Source organism: Pinus tabuliformis, chromosome 3_2 (assembly GCF_031772625.1).
Source record: "Pinus tabuliformis cultivar Carrire ecotype Pingquan chromosome 3_2, CPIR1, whole genome shotgun sequence".
Classification (NCBI taxonomy): domain Eukaryota; kingdom Viridiplantae; phylum Streptophyta; class Pinopsida; order Pinales; family Pinaceae; genus Pinus; species Pinus tabuliformis.
In genome coordinates, this window is record NC_142302.1 from 155,000,082 (window position 1) to 155,013,563 (window position 13,482).

Genomic DNA, 13,482 nt, shown 5'->3' on the forward strand with positions numbered 1-13,482 from the left:
CCAGAGGGAACAGAGGGATCGTCGTACAAAAAGGATTCGGGCGATTGAGTAAACATGGATGATTGTCTTGACATATTTAATGGAGGATAATAACCTCTAGGTGTTGGGTGATAAGGAACACGAGGTAGTAAAAAACTTAACCCTGGGTTTTCTAGGAAATTAGTCAAAGAAAGATACCAAGTACTGCTCCTAGGTGGACTGTAAAAAATTGATTCACGCTCCCTTAGCTCAATAACAGGTTGATTTTCAGGGATAGGAATGCCTACTTCTTCTTCCGGAGTAGCAAGTTCTTCAATAGCTATAAGTCCAGAAGGAAGATCTTGGGTGATTACTCTTTCTACCCTAGGTGAACCAGGACCACTAGAAGCTGGAGAAGCAAACCCCGATGTCGGAGTAGCAGCAAATTCACTTTCAGGTTCAGATATTTCAGGTTCCTCACCTATATCACTAGTAGATGAAAAGCTACCAGTAACTTCGGAAACAGACACTGATTGTGGATTATAATCTGCTACTAAAGCTTGAAAATCAGGATGTACCACCAAAGAAGACTCTCCTTCTTCAGGTGATCCAACTCTACTGTCTCTAAGAGTTACGAGGACTTTCAAGCCTTCAATCTGGCTCGGTGAAAACTCAGGAGGTTGGCCCCGAAGTCTACGGGACTTCCTCGGTAATTCAGTCACGGTTAAAAACTTTTAACTACTTCACACGCAAACAAAGTAAAATCTCAATGAAGACCACCTAAAGTCTCTAAAGAACCAAACAAATTTGAATCACACGCCTAAAGAATCTAGGAGATCAAACATAGACAAACAATAACTTTCCGTACTGAAAACACTAGTTGGTGATGAAATCCAACGTCGCAGGGTTCAATACAGAAATGGCGGTTGGAACAGTTACCTCGACAACCTGCTTAATGAATAGACTAGCACAAGTTCCTCCACTTAACCGTCTCGAGTGAAGAGAACCCCCCAGAAAATCCAAGTGAGTCTAGCCGACGTCTGCTCTAGGTACAGTGGGATCTTCCCACCACTGTCACCTCAGGAAGAATCCTAAAGAATATGGCCAATAAGGTTACCAACTGAAACAAATATACCTGGGGGAACAGTCTACGATCCGATACACACGCAAGGGCAGAGTAGCAAGCTCAATCCCCTTGAAGGCTCCTTGACATAATCCAAGGTTTACCAACAAGTGACCCCAAGCTCCTCGACAATAGTTAATCCGAGGTTTACCATTTTTAATACATGAATATCTGGCGTCGTTCCCAATGAGGAAGGATTGATTACCACACTGGTTCGGACATGATCTCGTGCTTCTCCTTTAAGAGGAGCTTTCCTAGAGCATAAATGCAACAATTGGATTTCTTCCCTACCACAAGATACAGCTACTTGTTTGTTTTTACTGTCTTGGAGAGTTAATTACTCTCCTACTCCAAGACACTAGCCTAAGCTAAGTTGGTGTATCAGAGCCCTAGAAATAAAAATGTTACTAGATGAATTTTACTTTAAGCTTTATTTTTATTGGTTTTTGTTTAAGTCAAAAGGTGCGGAGATGAAACTCGTGGTATGAAGACTCGACTCAAAATCACTAAAAATGCACTTAAGATGATTTAAACAATCTTTTCTCTTTGATGAACTTTTAGCTAGGAAAGAGTTCGAGAATGCAAAATACTTTGTAAGCACAAATCTTTCTTAACACGCAAATTAAAAGAAGAGCTTTTGTCCTTTCCAATGCACTCAAAACGAGACAACTAGTTATTTCATAAAAATTTCCCTTTTTCGTTTCAAAGCACTCAACCACTACAAAAAACAAACTTTTTTCCAAAAGAAATTTTTATTTTTTATAAAACACTCAAAACTATGCAAAGAATTAACTTTGAGATCTATAAACTATAAAAACCTATTTGAAGTCAAATCCTACAAGATGTATTTTTAAGGATGTTTTACTTAGCTACATGTAAACTAAGGACCAATTCATGCAGAATCACAAATCAGTCAAAAACAACCAATTTTGTTTTCTTTTTAAAAATGAAAATCCATACTTTTAAACACAAGCTTTTCGAAGTTTTGTAAAGAGAAAACACAAAGCGGATTCCTCAACAAGGGGAGATTTCATAAATGGTCAGACTCATAAGAAGGCTGGTAGACACCAAGGTGATCTAAGGTCCCTACAACTTCTAAGCTCAGAGCTACTACAAGACCAAAACGAAAAACAAACCCAACAAGCAAAACTCCTAGGAATTTCACCTAAAACCCTAACACTAATGAAATCAACTTAAGGAAAGCTTCTGACAGGTTATATGCAGGTCTGGGCAGTGGATAATAACTTCTAAACAAAAACTAAGCTAACTAACAGAGGAAATCTTAGGTTTTTCAAAATTTTGACAGGGTCCGCAGGCCCGCAGTTAACACAGGTGCGGTACCGCTCTGTGCTAAAAGCAAAAGTGCGGATAAGTACGCACTGTGTCAAAAGGCTAGGGTGTGGTCCTCTCCCAAAGCTATGAAAAATGAAAAATAACCCTGGATCTACAAACTCTACCCAATTCCACACACAACAAGCCAAAAACAGAAACAAAAACACAGTTTCTCAGGTCAAAGTAAAAACAAGGAAAAAATCAAGTCCCCAGTGGAGTCGCCATTTTGTCACACGGAATAAGTCGATCTTGCGGACAAGATAGACCTTCCTAAAATCTAAAGAATACCTAATGACAAGCAAACCAATCACACACTATCTTTCTCTAAATATGCTTTTATAAAGAAAGGCAAACAAGTGTTTTAGGCCTACCTTAGGTCTAACGCAAGTTTGTGGAAGCCTTCGCTCCTTTGATCCAAATGAGCTCCCTTGTCGCGAATCTGCAAACACAAACAAGCAAACAAATTAAATAGCACCTGAAAAGCCAATATCATAAAACATATATAACATGAAAGTCAAGGAATTCATGAAACAAACAACATGAGACAATTTGTTGAGAAAAATGAGTTTGATTGTATTAATTCAAAAGAAGAAGAACTTTACAACCTGTGCCTTGACGCTGTACAAGCTCCTCCCAGGGTCCAACAAGAAGTCTCCTCTACTTTGACAAGTTTCACTCTCTTCCCAATGAAGCCAAAAAGGTATGTGATCTCTTCTCTTAAGCTCAACTAGGAAGTCTTAGTTTCACCAACATTTACCCTCAAAAATGTTCAGCTTCTAACCTCCCCAGCAACCAGCCCAATGCCTGAATTTATAGTGCAATGGAGGGAAGTTACTAGGTCCTCCTTCAAAGGGATAGCTCCTCTCATCAAGGGATTAGCTCCTTCTCTTTTGGGATGCATGAACCACCTAAGAGCGGCAAATCCACGTCAAACTTCCTTCTAGAATCATCTAGAATTAACCCAAAGTGAGTTTTTTAAAATAAACTTGCGCCTTTTTGACTTTCACAGGGGTCTGCACCCACACCTTTAGAGACAGAGCGGGCGGGTCCGCAGTTTTTGTAAACAGAAGGTGTGGGATCGCAGGTAACAGTGAGAGAAAGTGCGGAACCAGAGTTTCATTGATTTTCAATGTCTTTCTCTCATTTTCAAAGCTTGACTTGAAGAGCTGAGGTCTGAGACTTGCCTAGGAGGACAGTACAAGTGATGATAAACCCATACTGACTGCAAATAATCATGGTGACGATATTTTTGTGTAACACCAAGGTTCATGAGCCACAATAATAATAATAATAATAATAATTTATTTGTATAAGTTTATTTCAACATTTAATGAATTGAAAAGAAATTTATTATATTTTTTTATAATTTAATTTATTAAAAATAAATAAAATTTTAAATATTTTGAATTTAATATACATATTTTTTAAATATTTCAATTTATTATATTTAAATTATTATGATTAAAAAATTTCATAATAATATTTTTTTAATTATTTATTTTTAAGAGTTGGTTTCTCTCTCTTTTAGTTTTTTTGTAAGTTAAGTTGTTATATACCTAGGGGGGATAATATGGGGTACCAAGGGAGGTACCCAAGGTAATAATGTAATAATGGGATGGGCCATAGAAATAAATAAGGTGGTTAACCCATATCATGTAAGGGACCACAAGTAGTTAATAATAAGGTAATGGGCCTATGGTATTAGTTTGATGGTATGAAGGAACCATGGTAATGACCCATGGTATTGTATGTATGAGGCCTATATAGAGGCTAGAGACTCCACATGGAGGAATGTGAAGGATTATTGTATGAACAGGCATATGGCCTGTGGAGTGTTCTCCTTCCTTCAGGAGTGAATGTATGGTATTGCCCTACCTTAAGGGTTTGATCATTAAAGAATCATTTCATATTATTTCTGGGTTTATTTGCATTATCTTATATTTTCATATCAGATCTATAATATTTCTAGGTTAGATTTATAACAAGTGGTATCAGAGCACTTTCTTGGGCAAAAGTGGAGGATTTTTATTTTTTTTTTGCAGGATTTCGGGGGCGACGAGTTTGCAGATCAGATCTGTATGTTTTGGTGCAAGATCTGCAAAATCTAATTGCAGATCTGGATTCTATGTGAAAAAATACCCGATTTCAAAAAAAAATCGGCTGAATCGGAGTCCGGATGAAGGAGATATCACTGATCTAAAAATCAGTGGTGTTGCAGACAATTTTTCAGGGCAGCGAATTTGCGGCACAGATTTGGACATCCTAGCACAAGATTTGCAAAATCTAATTGCAGATCTAGATTCTTTGTGAAAAAATACCCAATTTCAAAAAAAAATCAGTCGAATCGGAGTCCAGATGAGGGAGATATCGCTGATTTAAAATCAGCTCTTTTTGCAGAAATTGTGGTGACGGCGGGAGAGTAGCAGCGCAGATATGAAATTCCAGTGTCTGGATCAGGATTTCTATCACATGGGCAGATGCAGAATGGTTGTTCCATTTCCGAAAACAGGTCATAATACGAATTCTGAGCAATATTGATGGAATTGTGACCATTTCAAATTTTTACCAATTTTTTTTGTGATGGCGGCCCTAGATCAGAATTTCAGGGACTTGTATAAATTTGATGGCTCTCATCCAACCAAATGGCTAGCACAAATGGAGAAATATTTTAGATTGAATTACATCATGGATGATGAGATTTGAGTGTGGGAATAATGTACGTGGACAATGAAAGACGGCAATGGTGGCAATGGCATCAACGTTGCTATCGAAGGCCCTTGACTTGGGACACATTCACAAAAGATCTTATGGACCACTTTGACTATAAAGCTAATCTTGTGGATAAGCTCACACAGACAGACGCACAGCCTAGCAAAGATTTTATTTTTACAGAAAAGATGGAAACCAAGGGACCTAAAGGGTTATTTTCTGCTGGTATCTCTTTATTACAGGTTCATGGATTGATTCAGAAAGAGAAGATCATTGTTTCTATAAATTCTAGTTGCAAGCATAATTTCATCAATGTTGATTTGGTAAAAAAATTGCAAGTTCCTGCAAAACACATTGAAACCACACAGGTGGATGATGAGGATGTTCAAGTGTATAAGGATTTGAAGATTTCTATGGATAAGTATGTGTTGCATGGTGATTTTTATACTTCAAAGATGGATAATATGGATGTTGTTTTAGGATATTCTTGGATGGAATCTATGGGTACTATAAATATTAACGTGCAGAAGAAATTCCTAAAGCTCTGGTATAAAAAGAAGAAAATTACATTACAGGATATTTCCATCAATAAACAGGTTGACGCAAAAGATGTTCCAAGGACTGACATATCAGATGATGAGCAGTTGATGGTCGACAATCAAACACAAATAGAGGCTGAAGTAGAAAAGGTTACAGGTGTTGATACATCAGATGAGGGCTCAATAGTGGAAGTAATATTGGAAGATAAGACACCACAGCAGGCACCACAACATAACATTCAGGCTCTAGTAAGGGGTGAATTAAAGAAAAAGCCATCGTGGGTTAAAACTTCAACATATCATCACCCACATCACCCCGCAAGACAACCATCAAGATGGCAACCAATTAGCCACACAGACAACAACCCCCGCAAGACAGATAGAGAGGATCGAAGATCCACCTACTACACATCAACACAGAAGAGCTACCACGGTCAACTTCCATCTCAAGCGAGCGAGGCACCAGTGAGACCGAGGGTTCACCTCTCTCTTGGATGGTTAGATGCACGTGCATGGTACCAGTGGACTACTTTTTTGAGTAGATCTTATTATTTGTGTTCTTCCCATGTTTCGGGGACGAAACATGCTAAGGGGGGTGGAATGTTATATACCTAGGGGGGATAATATGGGGTACCAAGGGAGGTACCCAAGGTAATAATGTAATAATGGGATGGGCCATAGTAATAAATAAGGTGGTTAACCCATATCATGTAAGGGACCACAAGTAGTTAGTAATAAGGTAATGGGCCCATGGTATTAGTTTGATGGTATGAAGGAACCATGGTAATGACCCATGGTATTGTATGTATGAGGCCTATATAGAGGCTAGAGACTCCACATGGAGGAATGTGAAGGATTATTGTATGAACAGGCATATGGCTTGTGGAGTGTTCTCTTTCCTTAAGGACTGAATGTATGGTGTTGCCCTACCTTAAGGGTTTGATCAATAAAGAATCATTTCATATTATTTCTGAGTTTATTTGCATTATCTTATATTTTCATATCAGATTATAATATTTCTGGGTTAGATCTATAACAAGTGGTATCAGAGCTATTTCATATCAGATCTATAATAATTCCGGGTTAGAGCTATAACAAGTGGTATCAGAGCTATAACAAGTGGTATCAGAGCTATAACATAAGTTTTGTGTTATTTCCAAATTTCAAATTACATCAATCAAATCACATAGTTCAAAATATAATTGGTCTTAATCCACCTCAAGGGAAATTAGATCTGTTGATCAATAATTTAAGAGAGAGTATCAAAAAAAAGTAATTGTACCCAGCCACATCAATACCTAGCTAAAATTGGGGTACATGAGAAAACAAAAGAACTACATATAACCATAATCTAGAGTCAAGTGTCAGAAGAAGTCATAGGATTATGATCTTGTGCACTAGTACAACTGGAGTAGAGGGCTTAAACTCACATTAGAGATGGATTTCTAGGTGAGCTACGTGAGCATCCAATCTCTCCATATAAGACCATTGAGAACACTATACCCTCTAGATCTCATTTAAATAAGAAACAATGTCATTCTAGTCTTCATGGTTCTCTTTCAAGACTCCACCTAAAAGAGCTCATCTACCAATGGAGAGTAATGGAATGCAGGTATTGTTTTTTGTTCCCTTAGTGTAGCTAGGGTTAGGAACCCAATTAGATACCTCCTACAGAATTTCAAAGTCTAAGTATGCTTAGAAACCATTAATGGCATAAGTTTCTAGCTGTTGAATATCCTCCCCAATGCCAGGAGAAGTCATCGATTGAAAAATAGTAGTTATTTCCTAAGCATGGGCCTGTGCATGTGGTCGACCATGTTGATCACGACTACAAACTCCCCTATGGTTGTGCATCTGTTGTTGTGGCATTGTGTACCAATAAGGTAGAAACCAAACAAGAAACTAGAGCCCAAATCAATCAAACCAAAGAGAATTATACCCAACTATGTCAAAACAAACTACGAACCAGATGCTATACATATAATGGGGCCACCCAAGATAACATGAGTAGTTAGAACAATGCACCTCATCACAGAAAACCATTGGCATGCAAAAACCAAAGAGCACAGGGCGCATAAACTAGTCATGTCCATGAACAAGAGACCATCAAACTTCAGGCATGCCAACTTAGAGAAAGTGTATACAATTAGAGAATGCAAGGAGATAACAGGAATCCCCAAAAGCCAGGAGGTTTTAAGGCATACGATGCAAAGAAACTTTGAGAATATTAAAAGAGAGAAACTAGAATTGATCCCCACAAACATAGGGAAAACATAACAAAAGTCATAGAACAAGAGAGGAGTGAGTACTCTAAATAAGTTTCCCCAGTTTTTCGGAAACAAGAAGATTTTGAGCATAGACAGCTAGTAAGTGACATTGTCGATCTCCTCTTATGGTCTCAATAATCTCCACGAAGTCCCAGTACATGAGAACACAGAGGCTCCAAGTCTTGGCATTAAACCACCACCCATAGTCCCAAACAACTAGATGAAGCACTAGGCCCCGAAGGAAAATTAGCATGTATGTAGCCTTGGGTCATTGCCACTGTAACACCAGAGGCACATGAACCCTGCTCAGTGAAAGACCAAAAATCACTCCATGACTTTGCCAGCTTGCCACCAACTGCAAACTCAATAGAATCAAGTAGCTGAAAATATAATCCCACGAGCAACACGGGAGGAGACCAAGTTGAACATAATTTCCATAGAATTTCTAAAAACGTAGCAAGACAAAGACTCTATGGGAGGCAAACCATCATGATAAATGAAATAAAACTTCGCATAGGGGGGTGTGTTGGCAATGCCACCCCTCTTAATTGTAGTGAGAGGTGGGCACCCCCTCCCAACCTCCGTTGACACATTCCATTTGCCTCGATTGGGGGTAGTTGATTTCTTTTTATCACCAAAATTGATTTGGATTACTCTAATAAAACAAAGAAAAATACATGAAGTAGATTTAAAGTATTAATGGTTTATTTGAATAAAAATCAGGGGAGAAATGAACTATCAAATATACAATTTTTTTTCCTTTCCAAAAAATTATTTTTTTAAACCTCTTTTTTTGTTTGTGAATGTAGCGTTTATTAATATTTCAAAATTTTAACTAAAATTATTTTTCTTAAATTGAAATAATCAGTCAATTATTATATTTAATTAAAAAATGTTTTATTCTTTGAATCAGGAATTTACGAGATATAAATCAATTAATATGTGTGACTTTATTTTTTATATATACGCATTTATTTTTTATAATAAAAAATAGTAGATAAAGATATACGTTTAGTTTCTAAACCTTTTTAATAATAAGAAGTCCAAGAAAAATAATTTGCATATATTTATTTCCCATCAAATCGGGGGAAAAGGGATTAAAGATAAAAACTAACTAATAAATTATTAGGCCGATAGGCCTTCCTATGCATCAACAATCGTCAACATTTTTATACTACTCCGTTGGATCAGGTAAGACACTTTCAACCGTTGATTTGAAGTGTGACTGCTTTTTCCAAATATTGGTTAAGTTGCCTTACTGCTTTTTCCCATTCTTTTATGTCACTCTTGAAGATATTTTCACTGCTTTTTCCCTGCCAGTTGTTGTTGCTGTTTTTCTTCGCTGCCTTTTGGCAAGCACTGTTCTTCTTCCCTGGCTTTTGGCATTCTCACTTTCATCTCATCATTTTCTTCAATACTCTGCATTGCATTGGCTTTTGCCTTGTTTCTTGTTCAAGTTTATTTTCTTTGTTGCATGGCCATGCATTTTGGATTTTACAGTGTTTTATTTTCGTTGTGTTTTCTCTGTTTTGAATTTAATTTATGTTTTTTTTAAAAGAGTGTTTGCATGGTTTATCCCGACGATTCTATTTTGTTGCTGTTATGTTGAGCAGAAGAATCGATAGAGATGAAATTCTTGATCCATTGGAATGAAATTCTCAAAATCTTTTATGGATAGAAGCAGGTATGCTTTGGTTTTCAACATCTATAGGTTTTACTAATAAATTTGTACAGGGAAAAGCAGCGTGCGTGGTAGATAAATGCTCAGCGACCAATTCTGTCCATCACACTAAGTTTATAGGTTGAATTGTAAGTTTATATATCACTTTTCCACTGGAATTGATGTAAGATAGAGCATATACTCTGAATATGTTATATTGGGACTCATTAAGAATGTTTGCTGGGCAGTCTGTCGTTATTTGAGTTTTGATTATATGCTTACTTTAAGCTCATATGTTTGTATTTGCTCTGGTTTGTGTTGTGCAGGAATCTCTCTCATCTGAACCTCGGAGGAGAAATTTCCCCAGTGATTGGAAATCTAAAAAGCTCAGAGTCAATGTACGTGAATTCAGAAGTTCACTGTATAGGTTCACTATATATTACTTTTAAGCACTTTGGGTTCATTGCAATTAAACTGATAGTCTTAATGGAGCAGCTATTTATAATATATATGTTGTTCATAGTTGATTCAGTGTTCTGCATGCAGTGACATTAAAGGAAATGGTCTCTCCCTTGCCTTTTACATTGGATTCAGCTCTCTGGTTTCTCTTTTACACAGTGAGCGCTTCATGTGGCCGAATGACAACCAGTGGGGTTTTGTTGCAGTTTAAATCCTTCCTAGGCGCCTGGATGGCTCGGTTCTACACCAGGTGAACGTTTCTTTTCTGTTGACGGTCATTCATACTTTTTTTTTTTTTGTATTGTACAGCTCGAACTTTTCCTGTTCTCGGTCTCAGTTCTTTAAATTTTTTTTTACTATGTAGTTATATCGGTTAGGAGTGTTACAGAATGGCTCATGAAAAACCCTTGAAAATCCCTTTAAAGAAATGTTCACCCCACCTATCTAGGAAAGTCTCTTTTCAAGCGTTTATCTGTCCAAACAAAAATGACTGTTCAACTACAAGTTGGTTAAAGCAGATCTCACCATATGCAACACTCGTAGTCTGGTTCAAGATGCATATATTACTTTACTATAGATAATTGTTAAGTATTACGCTGAAAGCAACTGTCTTTTGAGAAGAAATCTGATGCTGAACCAAGTTGCTTTGTGCGTCTAAACGTCCCTCTAGTGAAATCTACAAGTCATCATTCTCATGGTTTATATTTCGTAGAAACCGCTGACTTGATTTGATCTTCAATGTTGCTGCAGAGATGTCTCTTTAAATTATTTATATGGAGACATTCCCTTTTCAATATCGAAGTTGAAACAACTATAACAACTGTAAGTATCCTAACATTCTGGACTTGCTCGCTATTGTAAAGAATTTAGCTTAATTTGTAGATGTCTTTGTATTTTGCCCCCTCTTAGAAGGGAGTGAAAGCTCCTTTTGACACATTGATCAAATTTACAAGATTGTGAAGAATAACCAGTTAATGGGGCCTATACCTTCAACGTTGTCTCAGATTCCAAACTTGAAGAAAATGTAGGTTGGGAATACTATTTTGGATTCTACTCTCTTTGCTGCCCTTTACTTGTCAAAGAACTGCATAGGATGTGTAAACTCTGGATTCTGGAGGAGTATCATTTCCTCCAGTGTTCAGGGGACATATCTGAGCAAGGTGACTCAAATTTTTCACACGAAGCACTTCACAGCCTCATGCAATGTTGCAGAAATGCCACAAGTGGTCAATTAAAGCTAGATAAATACTTTTTGAGATACAACAGCTCCTACAATATAATTCCACCCTTGCTCTGGTGTTGGTTTTCACTGGAATTAGAGCCATACTTGGTGCCTGAACCCGTGTGTTGTTTGACGTTTTTGTTTATGTAGATATTCACCGAGAAAACACACACCAATTGAAAGGGAGGGAGGGAAATACATTATTTTACTAATCAAACAAAGAGTCAAGCTATATTTACTAAAGTTTATCTTTGTCGCATCCAAATGTAGTATGTTGTAAGCATTTACTATTTGATGTTCTAGAACATTTATTACATTTTGTAATGCACATTCCATATCAATGAAAATGGTTGCCTCGTTTACCAGGGCACTTGCTCATTTTGCATAAAATAGTTGACATTTCAAAATCTACCCTCTCTTTAAGAGCTTGATGCAATAAATTAGAAATTATGAAACATGATGATTACAAAATCTTTTGGACTAATGTGGCTTCTCTTCCTCATTTAAGCTGTGTGGATATGTGGTCTGACTTCTCTTAATCGATGGTGCTTATTAACGTGGCCATCAAATCTTGTATATGTTTTAGTTGTCAAGTCTGTAACCGCCTTTGCACCGATCAACAACTCCATGAGCGAAATGGCTTATGGAGCGGTAGATTATTCCTCCATCAATGTAAGTGAACAAGGATACGGGTAATGAATGCTAACAATTATAATATCAACTGCTATGAGAGTGGTTGATGCAAGAATGGGCGATAATAATGAAGGTATGAAACTGGTTTTGCAATAATGTCGAAGGCATTGAAGTGGGTCGACTTGGGAATAATGAATGCCAAGTCAACTTCGTCAAGAAGAGCATAAGCTATCATGAAGAGCATAAGCTATGAGATGTGATGAATTTGCGGAGCATAATTTCCCACTGGCTAACAATGTTAATGCTGTGCCTTCATTGTCCTTTGTCCTACATTGTCCTTTGTCCTATAGCAATATGCCTTCATTGTCCTTTGTCCTATAGCAATATGCATGGCAACCGTTTGAATGGAACTATTCCTTTGGAATTTCAAAAACTTAAAAGGCTAACTTATCTGCCTTCATTGTCCTTTGTCCTATAGCAATATGCATGGCAACCGTTTGAATGGAACTATTCCTTTGGAATTTCAAAAACTTAAAAGGCTAACTTATCTGTAAGTAATCCTGGGCCATATTCTAAATTGACCTATAACATAATGAGTTGTTGAATTGCATTAAGCATATTCAATGTGACTAACGGATAACGTTGCTGCTTTTACAGAAATCTGTCCTCCAACAATATCACGGGAACAATTCGTGTAGAGCTGGGGCATATTATAAATTTAGACAGATTGTGAGTTTTAGTTATTCTAGTGTCTTGGTACATTCATCTTGATGGCCAGATGCCCAGTGAGAAGACCGTTGGTCGCGGAGATGATGCCTTCAACACTTTCTTCAGCAAAACTAGAGTCGAAAGCATGTCCCCCCTGCTGTATTTGTAGATCTGGAGCCGATTTTCATTGACGAGTAACCTGTAAGCTGGCCAGCAGATGCCAACAGATGTTCAGCTTGTTGGAACCAGTTGAACATCGTAATAGAGATGGCGAACAATTGCGGACGGCTTGGCCAGTGGAATATTTGTTGCATCATCATCAAGGGGTATGAATTCCAAAGAACCTGTTGATGGAAATTCCCAAGCAAAATTCTGTGAAATGAAAAATCTATTGAGACCATTGGGCATGTCTATTTATGACAGAAGTATGTGACTCGAACAAGAGATGTCATATCTCTGATATTGCAAGAATTTTTAGACCATGAACTCAAATTCATTGAAATGCAGTAGCATAATAGTGAATTGTAAAAATTAAAGATTCAATGTGGGTAGTTACTAATCTAATTTAATTAGGTTAATGAAGTAAATTATTACAGGATTGGATTAACTGATGAACTGGTGGAGTTCTTGGGATTAGCGTAGCCCTAAAAGCATGCCACGAGTTTCAGGAAATTGTGTTCTTATTTAATTATATTCAGGGCATGAGAAGGATGCATTGTTTAATAGGGGTTCCAGAGCTGATCGTGATTATTTGAGGGAAATTCCTCTTTTACCTGCCTCTATATTACATTTCAATTACATTTCAACTTTCTTTGTGGAGTGAAATCTTGTAACAACAATCTGATCCTCAACAATGTCAAAGCTCCAGATAT

The 13,482-nt window shown here is 37.3% G+C and overlaps 1 long non-coding RNA gene across 1 annotated transcript; it reads left to right on the plus strand.

Moving 5' to 3' along the window:
* Positions 1-9,366: 9,366 nt before the first annotated feature.
* On the plus strand, positions 9,367-10,870 carry LOC149180277 (uncharacterized). The gene is made up of 3 exons (XR_016257439.1): positions 9,367-9,986; positions 10,135-10,297; positions 10,798-10,870. It is a non-coding gene; the product is annotated as an uncharacterized LOC149180277 (long non-coding RNA).
* The last annotated feature ends 2,612 nt before the right edge of the window (positions 10,871-13,482 follow it).